The 11989-nt window shown below is 39.0% G+C and overlaps 1 protein-coding gene across 1 annotated transcript in view; it reads right to left on the reverse strand.

Moving 5' to 3' along the window:
• The window catches only part of GALNT1 (polypeptide N-acetylgalactosaminyltransferase 1), an 80089-nt gene extending 73388 nt beyond the window's left edge, over positions 1-6701 (reverse strand). The window contains exon 1 of the mRNA XM_047087090.1: positions 6668-6701. The gene's annotated coding sequence lies outside the window, so the exon portion shown is untranslated. The remainder of the gene's footprint in view (positions 1-6667) is intronic.
• Positions 6702-11989: the final 5288 nt, after the last annotated feature.

Raw genomic sequence — 11989 nt, forward strand, 5'->3', positions numbered from 1 at the left:
TAAGAATAAGAACATAATCTGGGGAGCCTAGGTGGCTCAGTCAATTAAGTGTCATTCTCGATTTCAGCTCAAGTCGTATCTCACGGTTCGTGAGTTTGAGCCCCACACTGGACTTTGCACTAACAGCTCAGAGCCTGCTTGGGATTCTGCCTCCCTCTCTCTCTGCCCCTTCTCCGCTCGTGTGTGTGCGCGCGCTCTCTCTCTCTCTCTCTCTCTCTCTCTCAAAAATAAAAACACTTAAAATGAGACTTTAAAAAGGAAGAAGAGCATAATCTTTAAAGTTCCCTCTCTAATACTATCTATTCCCCAGCTCCTCCAAGGCAACCTCTATTCCAAACTTACCATTCTCTCTTTTCCTGATAGTTTTACCTCGCAGGTATCCTTAGCAATGCCTTTTTACATTTATTTGTCTGTTTCTGAACTGCTTATACATGGAAAAATCTGAGACTTGCGTTTTTTTTTTAAATACTGAGTTCTGAGACCCATCCATATGTTGCATATGATTACAGTCCATTCCACTACTGAACAGTACTCCACTGGCTTAGCATACCACGGCTTATCCATTCGATATTTAACGAACATGTGATGCTTTCTAGGTTTCTATTATCAAAAACAGTACTGTTATGAACATTCCTAAACATGTTTCCTGGCGCGCGCGCGCACACACACACACACACACACACACACACACACACGAGTATTTATTTAGGGCAGGGGGTCCTAAACCACTTCTGCAAAGAGTAAGGTGGTAAGCATTTTAGGCTTTACTAGACAGAAGATCTCTGGTGTAACCATTCAACTCTGGTGCCACACCACAAAAGCAGCCATAATGATATATAAATAAGTAAGCATGATAGTATTCCAACAGAACTTTATTTATGGTGACTGAAATTTGAATTTTATATAATCTTCACATTACAAATTACACAATTTTTTTTCATCATTTAGAAATGTTAAAAACCATTTTTAACTCATGAGTTGTCACCAACCACTGATCTAGAGTTCATACATAAGGGTATTAGGTCATAGGGTACGCATATTTTCAATGTGACTAAATATGACCAATTTGTTTTCCCAGGTGGTTGAAGCAAAATAGTAAGCAAAATGAGAGCTCTGGATGTGTTATATCCCTGGCAACACTTACTGATGTCAGACTTTCTTATTTTTTGACAATCGGGTGCGTGTAGTTGGTATCTTAATGTAGTTGCATCTCCCCATGGTCTCTGCCATTACTGGTCATTCCATTTCCACTGGTCATTCCATTTCCTCTTCTCTAATGTGCCTACGAAGTCTAGTCCACTATTCCATTCAGTGGGTTGTTTTGTCTTTTTTTTTTTTTTTTTTTTTTTAAAGTAGGCTCCATGCCCAGCACAGAGCACAACATGGGGCTCGAACTCACAATCTGGAGATCAAGACTTGAGCTGAGATAAAGAGTTGGGCACCCCTGGGTTGTTTTCTTTTTTCTGTTAGTCTGTAAAGATGTTTGTTGCAGTCTGGATTCTAATCTTGTGTCGATTACATGCACTGCAAGAATATTTTCCCAGTTTATACCTTATCTTCTTAATAAGAGGTATCTTTTGTGGTTCACATTTTCTATGTCTTAAGAAATTCTTCTCTATCTAGAGATCATTAAAGATACTGTTCTAATGTCTAAAAATTTTTAAGTTTTACCTTTCAGGTTTAAGTAGAGATTCAATGTCACTTTCTGCCATGTGGATAACCAACTGTCCCAGTACAATGTATGGAACGTTCATCCCCTTACTAAAGGTGTGCAATGCAAACTTTGTCATAAACCTGATTTCCAGGTTTCTACTTTCTGTTCCACTGGTTCGTCTACCCCTACACCACATTGCTGTCTTACTTATTACAGCTTTATAATAATTCTTAATAGATGCTAAAGAAGCCTTCTCACCTTGTACCACTTCTTAAGGAGGGCCTTGGCTACCCTTGACCCACTGGCCTTCCTTAGCTATGACAACCATTTAACTCCCATGAACAAAAAAAAAACATTCCACATACTGAAAAAAAAATCTAGTAGTTAAAAGAATTTACATGTCTACGGTGGATCAATTCTACTGTTCTGAGAAAACAAATTAAAAATGATACAAGTCATAAAAACAGACCTACCCCACAACCCAGCAATTGTACTACTAGGTATTTATCCAAGGGATATAGGTGTGCTGTTTCAAAGGGGCACTGTTATAGCAGTGCTATCAACAATAGTCAAATCATGGAAAGAGCCCAAATGTCCATTAACTGATGAATGGATAAACAAGATGTGGTATATACATACAATGGAGTGTTACTCAGCAATCAAAAAGAATGAAATCTCATCATTTGCAACAACGTGGATAGAATGAGAGAGTACTATGCTAAGCGAAATAAGAGAAACACAATCATATGATGTCACTCATATGAGGAATTAAAGATACAAAACAGATGAACATAAGGGAAGGGAAGCAAAAATAATATAACAACAGGGAGGAGGACAAAACATAGGAGACTCTTAAACACAGAACAAACTGAGGGTTGCTGGAAGGGCTGTGGGTGGAAGGATGGGCTAAATGGGTAAAGGGCATTAAGGAAGACACTTGTTGGGATAGACACTGGGTGTTATACATAAGGGACGAATCACTGGAATCTACTGAAAACATTATGGCACTATACACTAACTTGGATATAATTTTTAAAAATAATAGTAAATAAATAATGATACAAGTCATAAAAAAGAAGTTGGTGATAAGGAGTTCAACTTAAGAGCCATTTAAAATAAAAATTTCAGGGGCGCCTGGGTGGCTCAGTCAGTTCAGTGTCCAACTTTGGCTCAGGTCATGATCTCGCAGTTTGTGAGTTCGAGCCCCGCGTCGGGCTCTGTGCTGACAGCTCGGAGCCTGGAGCCTGTTTCGGGTTCTGTGTCTCCTCCTCTCTCTGCCCCTCCCATGCCCATGCTGTGTCTCTCTGTGTCTCTCAATAATAAATAAACATTAAAAAAAGAAGAAAAAAAGAAAAGAAAAACCCAAAAATGTCTTATAAAATGACATCACTATTAAAATAAATGTATAGCGTCCAACTTTTATGTCTACTATACTGTTGTTCCTTAAAAAAAAAAAAAAAGTTTCGGTATTTTAGAGTCAATTCTGTACTCTCTGATACTTACTGAGTCTTGGCCAACCATGTTCTTGATACCATGTCAGGTACTGCAGATGGTACTAGCCTGAAACAAATCACACCCTGGAAACTTATGCTGTCAAACACCAATCTAAGAGACACGCCATTCACATCACAAAAGACAAACATCAACTCAGGAAACCTGACAGGAAAAAGACAGACAGATAGGGAAGTTTCTGAACAGGTTTTATCAGAAGGCAGTGCAAGATACTAAACTTTTCTGCAACAAGGTTTTCTTTAATTTTTTTTCTGTAGTTGTTTTGTTTCTGTCTTTCCTTTACCTAAAACCGTTTAATGGCTTCTTACTTTTCTTACTATTACTGCACGACTCATACCTGCAAGTTGTCACTAAAGAAATTCCATGGTCAAATAAGTTAGGAAAACGTTATATACTCTATACGCCCTGGGAGATTCATACTGTCTACTACTGACTGCCCTAAAGGTTCTATGAAGTTCTGCAATAAAGAAACCTATTTCATTTAGTTAACTCAGAACCTCTCACTTTCAAGCATGGAACTTTTCCCATCCATTTTGTCTTTTTTGCATAACACAAAACAGGTTTCAAATAGCAATAGATTAAGTAATGGATTGGTTTCAAATCCTGCAATCAGCCAGTTTTTAAAGTATGGGTTATTCTTTTCCAGCAAAAATGGTTTTTCTGTGCACCTGCAAATTCTATTAAAGAGACCTTACCATGTTCACAAGGAAGATCTTCATAAAGCAAAGGTTAATTTTGTAATATGTAAATTGAACTGTTTAAAGTTCATATTTCTGTACCATCTTTTTTTTTTTTAAATAAATGTTCATTTATTTTTGAGAGAGCGTAAGCAGGGGAGGGGCAAAGAGAGAGGGGGACAGATATCTGAAGAGGGCTTGGCACTGATGATAGGGAGCCCGACGTGGGGCTTCAACTCACGACCCATGAACTGAAGCTGGATGCTCAATTAACTGAGCGCCCAGGCACCCTTCTGTACTATTATTTAATATAACATTTATGGCACAAATAGTTGTAAACAAAAATGGTAAATCCAGAAGTCACCATTATTATAAATCCTTAAAAGAATCTAGAAGAAATGAAAAGAATTCTAAAGAAGTGAAATTTAGCAACTATTTACTATCAATTGTTTTTTCTAAGTTTAGAATATCATGTACTGAAGAATATATCACCATTTAAACGGTACATTCAACAAATGCAACATTATTCCACATAGGATACTGTGAGGAAAGAGTTAACATAGCAGGTCTGTTTCACTCAGTCCATGCTAATCTCTGGGGCATTCCTGGAGCCATGGCAATGACCCCTGGCCAAACTCTGAGAACTAAACTCCTGGAATGTTCACAGTCACTGGGTAAGGATGTTAAAGGCAATGGGTCAGGATGTATCAGGCTGTCAGCATTGTTTAAAGTAATCACCAAGATTTATGATGTGCACCTGGTGTCTGGTTGGGTCCTAAATTTTAGTTACCAGGGCTGGCCACAGAAAGTCATGTCCTTGGGATCCTCACAGAGGAAAGACATGGACGTTTGTGCCTGATCTTCCTGGCATTCACCTGCATGTATTTTTTTCCTGCTGTTCCTGTACTGTATCCTTTGCTTTAATAAACCTTAGCCATGAGGACAACATTATATTGGGGGAGTCCTTCTAGCAAACCAAACTAATGGACAGTCATTCATGGGACACCCCCCCCACACACACACACAAAACAAACACCATTAAAGCATTTGGTTTGCCATAATACCCACTTCTCTCATTATTTTTCAGAAGCTAAATGATCATAATCACAATCTACTTAAATGAATAAATCAATGTACAGGAGAAAAGTTAACAAAGCAGGCGTAAGATTCTTATCCTTAGAAAGGCTGGCTTGCAAAGTTGGCCCTTGGTTGGCAACTGGGAATTTGAATGACAAACAGTTCCCTACACTGTTAAAACACTTAGCTCAAGTGATAAGTGTCTAACTGTGTCTAACTGTTTGTACAAACAATATGGTTTGTGCAAAACACCGGATTTTCTTCTGGGAGACTGAAATTTTGGTACATGCTAGGCAGAGGGTGCCTTCATGACCAGCCCAGAATAAATAGAGTGACATTGAGTCTAATAAGTTTCCCCAACTGATAACACTTCACATATGTTGTCACAATTTATTACTGGAGCACAGCTTATGTGACTCCACTGGGAGAGGTTCTTGAAGGCTTGTGCCTTGTTTCCTCCAGACTTCACCCTATGTACTTTTTCCCTTTGCCAATACTGCTCTGTATCCTTTCACTGTAATGTTAGCTGTTATTATAACTATATGCTGAATCCTATGAGTCCTCCTAGCCAATCACTAAACCTGGGGAAGGCCTTGGGAACCCGCAACACAATCAGCATATGAAAAAAGAAGTGTCTATTAGGCCAAATGCTAAAATTCAAATTTGGGTTCAAATTTCAATTCCAACACTTACTAGTTAAACAATCCTAGCAGGGGCTCCTGGGTGGATCAGTCATTTAAGTGGCCAACTGGTGATTTTGCCTCAAGCCATGATCTCAGGGTTCCTGAGTTGGAGCCCCACATCAGGCCCCTCCCCTGCTCATGCTCACTCTCTCTCTCCCTCTCAATAAATAAATAAATGAAATAAGCAAATAAATAAACAATCCTAGCAATGTTATTCTTTATTTGCATAAACCAGGAGCTCTTCATTCCTCTGAGAAAAACATGCCCACCTTATAATTCCGTTTCACTAAATTAAATGAGGTCATGTACAACACTTAAATATTATACTACACGCTCGGTAAATATTGAATAGTATTTCTAGAGGCACCTTCTTAGATAAAACAAAAAATCAGGAAGCTTTTATATTTGTACTGATATAATGATTATTCAAATGGCCACAGTACTGCAAAGCTCAGAGATAAACTTTAATCCTGAATCTTTTTTTGTTTATTTATTTTGAGAGAGCACACGTGCACACTTCGTGAGTGTTATGTGACTGGGGAGGGGCAGAGAGAAAGGGGGAGAGAGAGAATCCCAAGCAGACTCTGCACTCTCAGTGCAGAGCCTGATGCAGGGCTTAAACCCACGACCCACAAGATCATGACCTGAGCTGAAATCAAGAGTCTCATGCTTAACCGACTGAACAACCTAAGCACTCTCAACCTTGAATCTTCAACACTGATTCTATGAGTGATTTCCAGCCCACTTGACACGATTATTGGGTGAGCTCAAGCAGGTTAAACCTAAATAATAAGAACCTTTTTATTTCTAAACTTTACATTCATCTAGTCTTCAAAATGACCTCCCTAATGAAATATGAATGCACTAATTAGTACCAGGACTATGCTTGATGGTTACATTTCTGAAATAACTAAACTTGGATTTTAGTACAAACCATTAACTTATGTATATATGAGGCATAAAGTCCAATCAACATAAGTGTGAAACCTACATAGCTGTAAAAGCAAACCCCAAGGTAAGGGAAGTGAAACCCTGAAATAATTCACTCCCAGCTATCAACTTACCCCAAAGTGGTTTTTCAAATGAATTCATATCCCAAATCCACATGTCCCACATGTCCTGTTGAAAAATAAATTTCCTAAAATCAGATTATTACAGAATAACTCTATCCTCCCCCCTTACTTCAGCCATGCTATTCCACTGACTTTAGGTCAGCCGCATCTGAGGGCAAAAACCATGTCTTATTCAGCTACTTCCCCAATGCTGAGCACAGGCACATAATAGGTATTTCTCCAAACCTTGCACATAGTAGGTATTTAGTTAATGTCTAGTGCATGAGTGAGTCAATGAATAAAATATCACTGAGATCCAACCTCAAGCTCAGTGGAAAGACTATAAAAGAGTCATTCCTCCTCTTAGAAATCTAACAGGATATTAACATTCCAGGTGGGAAGTCCAAAGACAAATAGCACCTGGAGCAGGTCCTGTTTATTCCTCATCCCACCCCAACCCACCATGTTTTTCACTCCATTAGACTACCAACTGAATTCAACTGATCATTCTCTGCGAGACTACCTATTCTTGTATTTTCGTTTCATTCAAGCCAGCCATGGCTGTTCTATTCCTCTTGCTGGTGCAAGTGACCAAATCCCAACCAAGAGCACCTGAGAGGAAATCTGTTGGGTGCATTCAGGAAAAGTTATCCTCTCTCAAAGATGTTGAAGGAGAAACTATACTTTTCTACCTTTGGATATTGTGTGTATAGTATATTTAGAAGTGTATTTATAGCAGCCATCTTGACTCATGAGGGAAGCCAACATCAACATGTTTAGGGTGACAAAGTTAAAATATAGAAAGCACATAGGAACCTGACAATATCACAGAGCCACTGAACAGACCAACCCTGAAATCTATGTCTGGACTTACTGTTACCTGAGATGATAAAACCCTCATTGTTTAACCGGGTACTCTGCTACTACAGTTGAAAGCATCCCAATACACCACGCCGCAACCTACAGTTATTGATTTACACAGGTATGTATGCTATGAAGAAAAAAACAAGATGCGAATCAGTTAAGGGTCCAAATTAAGGAGTCTACTTTTACAGGAGATGGCAAAGAAGCAGAATTTCAGCATAAATTTAATAGCTACAAAACAGAACTTGGTGTATAACATGCCCATCTTAGACACCGCATTATTTAATCTACCACAGACTCACATATCCCTAATTCATTCAAACTTTAATAAATACCAAATATGTGCAAGGCACATAAGTAGTCTGATGCATATGAATATGAAAAAGGCTCAGTGCCTGTCCTCAATGAGCTTGCAGTTCACGGGGGAGAGAGAACAAGGTAAGTCTGCGTGGCGCCTCACAGTTTATAAAATGCTTTTACATATTTGCAACAGGTCCCACGTCACAAGGGGCTGTAGTGCACAAAGGAGAGAAACTGGTGGGGGAGAATGATGGAGGAACCAGTTTGAGTTAGGAAAGGGAAAAAGGATATTTCAAGGAGACAAAACGGTCTGAGCTAAAATAAGAGAGGCAGGAAAATGCAGGGGATGTCTAGGGGACAGCAAAGAAAAACTGGAAGACATGGCTGAAGGAGTATGTTCAGAACAAGAAAAATCTTGATTAGCAAGCTAATGAGTTCGAAGAGCAATGTTGACCATAGTGTTCCCATGTTTTTATCCCTTTTATACAAATGCCAAGTCACTGCAGTTTCAGAAAATGTACACCTTTCCTCCAACCATGAACTCAAGATACTAGGAAATAGAACACGGCCACCATCAACAACGACAAACCCCTCAGATAGTGGGAAGTAGTTTTTGGGAAGGATCCGGCAGGAACTTCCTCCAGGCCAGGGGCTCATCCTATTTTCTGGCTATGAAGTCCCCAAAGTCTCCAAAGGTGTTTGTATTTCTGCCCAAACACCAACCATAGCCCTGGGCTCCATAATCTGCCCTCCTCCCCCAGATTATCATCTCTGTGCACGTTGTCTTTATTCTCTAATTTCTCAACTCCTCAACCCAGTGTGGTCTGACTTCGCTTCAGTGAACAGTTTGATCAAGTTACTCTAGTATTCTAACTACCAAAACAGGTCTCTTTCTCCGAATCATTTGTAATATCTAAAACATCTTCTTTTCTTGTCCTCCGGGGTCATTCCTTGTTCTCCTCCTTTTCTGATCATCCTCTGCAGTCTTCTTTACTAGTTCCTCCCACTCTGCCTTGGATCTGTCCCCAGGCTGACTGTCACTCCACACACCCTCCTTGGGAAATTTGCCAAGTGTAAAGATTCACCCCTGGTGTGCCAGTGGGTCCCGTATCTGTGTCTTCTTCCTGGGACTCTCTCATTAGCCTGCAAGCTCCTCCAGCATGATAATTACTTTTTCACACCTGAGCCCTAAAAATCTTATAAAATGTCTGAAGACAGCAGAAAGGAATATGCGATAAAGCATTTCTGCCCCAATGCCATTCTTTATCCTTTTCTAATGTTTTACTTTCCATTCTTTTTTTTTTCAATATATGAAATTTATTGTCAAATTGGTTTCCATACAACACCCAGTGCTCATCCCAAAAGGTGCCCTCCTCAATACCCATCACCCACTCCCCCCTCCCTCCCACCCCCCATCAACCCTCAGTTTGTTCTCAGTTTTTAAGAGTCTCTTATGCTTTGGCTCTCTCCCACTCTAACCTTTTTTTCTTTCCTTCCCCTCTCCCATGGGTTTCTGTTAAGTTTCTCAGGATCCACATAAGAGTGAAAACATATGGTATCTGTCTTTCTCTGTATGGCTTATTTCACTTAGCATAACACTCTCCAGTTCCATCCACGTTGCTACAAAGGGTCATATTTCGTTCTTTCTCATTGCTCTGTAGTACTCCATTGTGTATATAAACCACAATTTCTTTATCCATTCATCAGTTGATGGACATTTAGGCTCTACTTTCCATTCTAACACCAAACACTAATTTACAGCAAAATATATATTGATTAATTTATTACTTGTGTCACAAACTTCATGAGGGTAGAAATTCTGTTTAATGATTTTACTATACCATCTGGAATAATACCTAGCACATAAGAGTTCAATCATCATTTGTTAAATAAATGAAAAACCAGAAAGCAATACTGTGTAAGAAAAAAGGTAGCTAAAATTAAAGCATTTTAATGTTGTTATGTTCAGGTACAGGATAAAGATAGGTGATTAATTTTAGACGTTTTAAGATTAAACATTATTGAAAATTTAAAGGTAACAATTAATAAAGTAAAAACAGAATGTACAACTTAAAAACCAAAGTTGAAAGAAAGAATATCAATCAATTAAAAATAAAACAGGAGGGGCAACTGGGTGGCTGCCGGTTAAGCACCCAATTCTTGATTTTGGCTCAGGTAACGAACTCACGGTTCACGGGATCAAGCCCTGTGTCAGGGATTCTCTCTCTCTCCTCTCTCTGCCCTTACCTTGCATGCACGTGCTCTCTCTCAAAATAAACAATATGTATATATACACACATATATATACACACACACATATGTGTGTATATATATACACCCACGTATACATATACATACATATATATACATATATATATACACACACACACATATATATATATAAATGAGCTATCAAGCCATGAAAAGGCATGAAGGAATCTTAAATGTATATTGCCAAGTGAAAGAAACCAATCACGTACTGTATGATCTCAACTATATAACATTCTAGAAAAAGCAAAACTATGGAGACAAAAAAAGATCGATGGTTGCAGGGGTGGGGGTTGAGATAGGCAGATCAGAGACGATTTTTAGGCAGTGAAAATACTGTCTATTGTACATAATGTCCTTATACATTGGTTCAAACCCATACAGTGTATACCACGAAAAGTGAACTCTTAGGGTGGTTATGATATGTCAGTGCAAGTTTATCTTTGGTGAAAACATGTACCACTATGGTGAGTAATGCTGATAACAGGGGAGCTATGAGCATGTGAAGGCAGGAGGCATATGGGAAATCTCTATACCTTCCCCTCAATTTTATTGTAAACCTAAAACTGATCTTAAAAAAGTCTTTTAAAAAAATGAAAGCGTGAAAGACACACAGAAAGGTGAAATAGCTTATACTGGACTAACCTTCCCACAAACAACAATTATAAACTCTGGCCAAAATGTAAAAACCACTATTGAAAAGCACTGGATAGGTTAAATAGGTTATCGGGATTAAGGACTGCACTTGTGATGAGCACCCCGCGTTGTATAGAAGTGTTGAATCACTATATTGTATACGTAACACTAATATTACACTGTATGTTAACTAACTGTAATTCAAATAAAAACATTAAAAAAAAGAAATTAAAGCAATTAGAGAAGCACTGGATAGCAACCAAAAGACAGAAAAGAGGAGCCAATCCTTGAAATAGGAGAACTGAGATTTGCCTTTATATTGCTGCTTGCCTACGGGCAGATACAAGCCTGCATAGCGTAGAGTAGGTCAAACTAGAGGAAAGTCATTCACTGGCTCTTGGCAACAACTAATGAAGTCTGGGGCTAGTAGAGCAATTAGAAAGTGAGGAAGAAAATCCTAGATATGTTAATATATGTAAACTCCGCCACAATCCTTAGCTGAGCCCTGAACACACAACACAGGAGACTCCAGAGGTCTCCCAAAAGAGCAACAGCTAAAATGGATGAAAGAACTGAGCAAGATATCAGGTGTACTGCCCAATGCAGGAGAAACAGAGTTTGGAATTTAAGTCCAGCCAGCCTGCTAGAACAAGAAAGAATCAACACTCTTTAGGAGAAAACAGAATTATACATCACAAAAACACATTTAAAACATTCTGTATCCCAAGGAGGCTCCACACCATCAGCACAGAGCCCAAAACAGGGCTCAATCTCACGAACCCAGAGATCATGACCTGAGCAGAAAGAGTCAAGACGCTTAACCGACTGAGTCACCGAGGTGCCCCAAAACGTATTTCTTAAATAATTAGACTTAGAAGTAAAAAAATATTCTTTGATCCATGAGCTAAAAATGGATGTTGTGGTCGCAGACATGAAAACAACATTAATCTCATTGTACATCTCCATCAGAGCTCTTGGGTGACCAGGCACATTGTCAATGAGCAGTAATATTTTGAAAGGTTTTTTTTCCTGAGCAGTAGGTCTCAGCAGTGGGCTTAAAATATTCAGTAAACCATGCTGTAAACAGATGTGCTGCCATCCAAGCTTTGTTGTTCCATTTCTAGAGCACACGCAGCATAATTCTTAACGGCCCTAGAATTTTCAGAAAGGTCAACGAACACTGGTTTCAACTTAAAGTCACCGGCTGTGTTAGCCCCCAATAAGGTAGTCAGGCTGTCCTTTGAAGCTTTGAAACCAGGCACTGAC

This window comes from Lynx rufus, unplaced genomic scaffold, assembly GCF_022079265.1.
Source record: "Lynx rufus isolate CCGP_SWC_20201006 ecotype Redwood Valley unplaced genomic scaffold, mLynRuf1.p SCAF_22, whole genome shotgun sequence".
NCBI classification, from domain to species: Eukaryota; Metazoa; Chordata; class Mammalia; order Carnivora; family Felidae; genus Lynx; species Lynx rufus.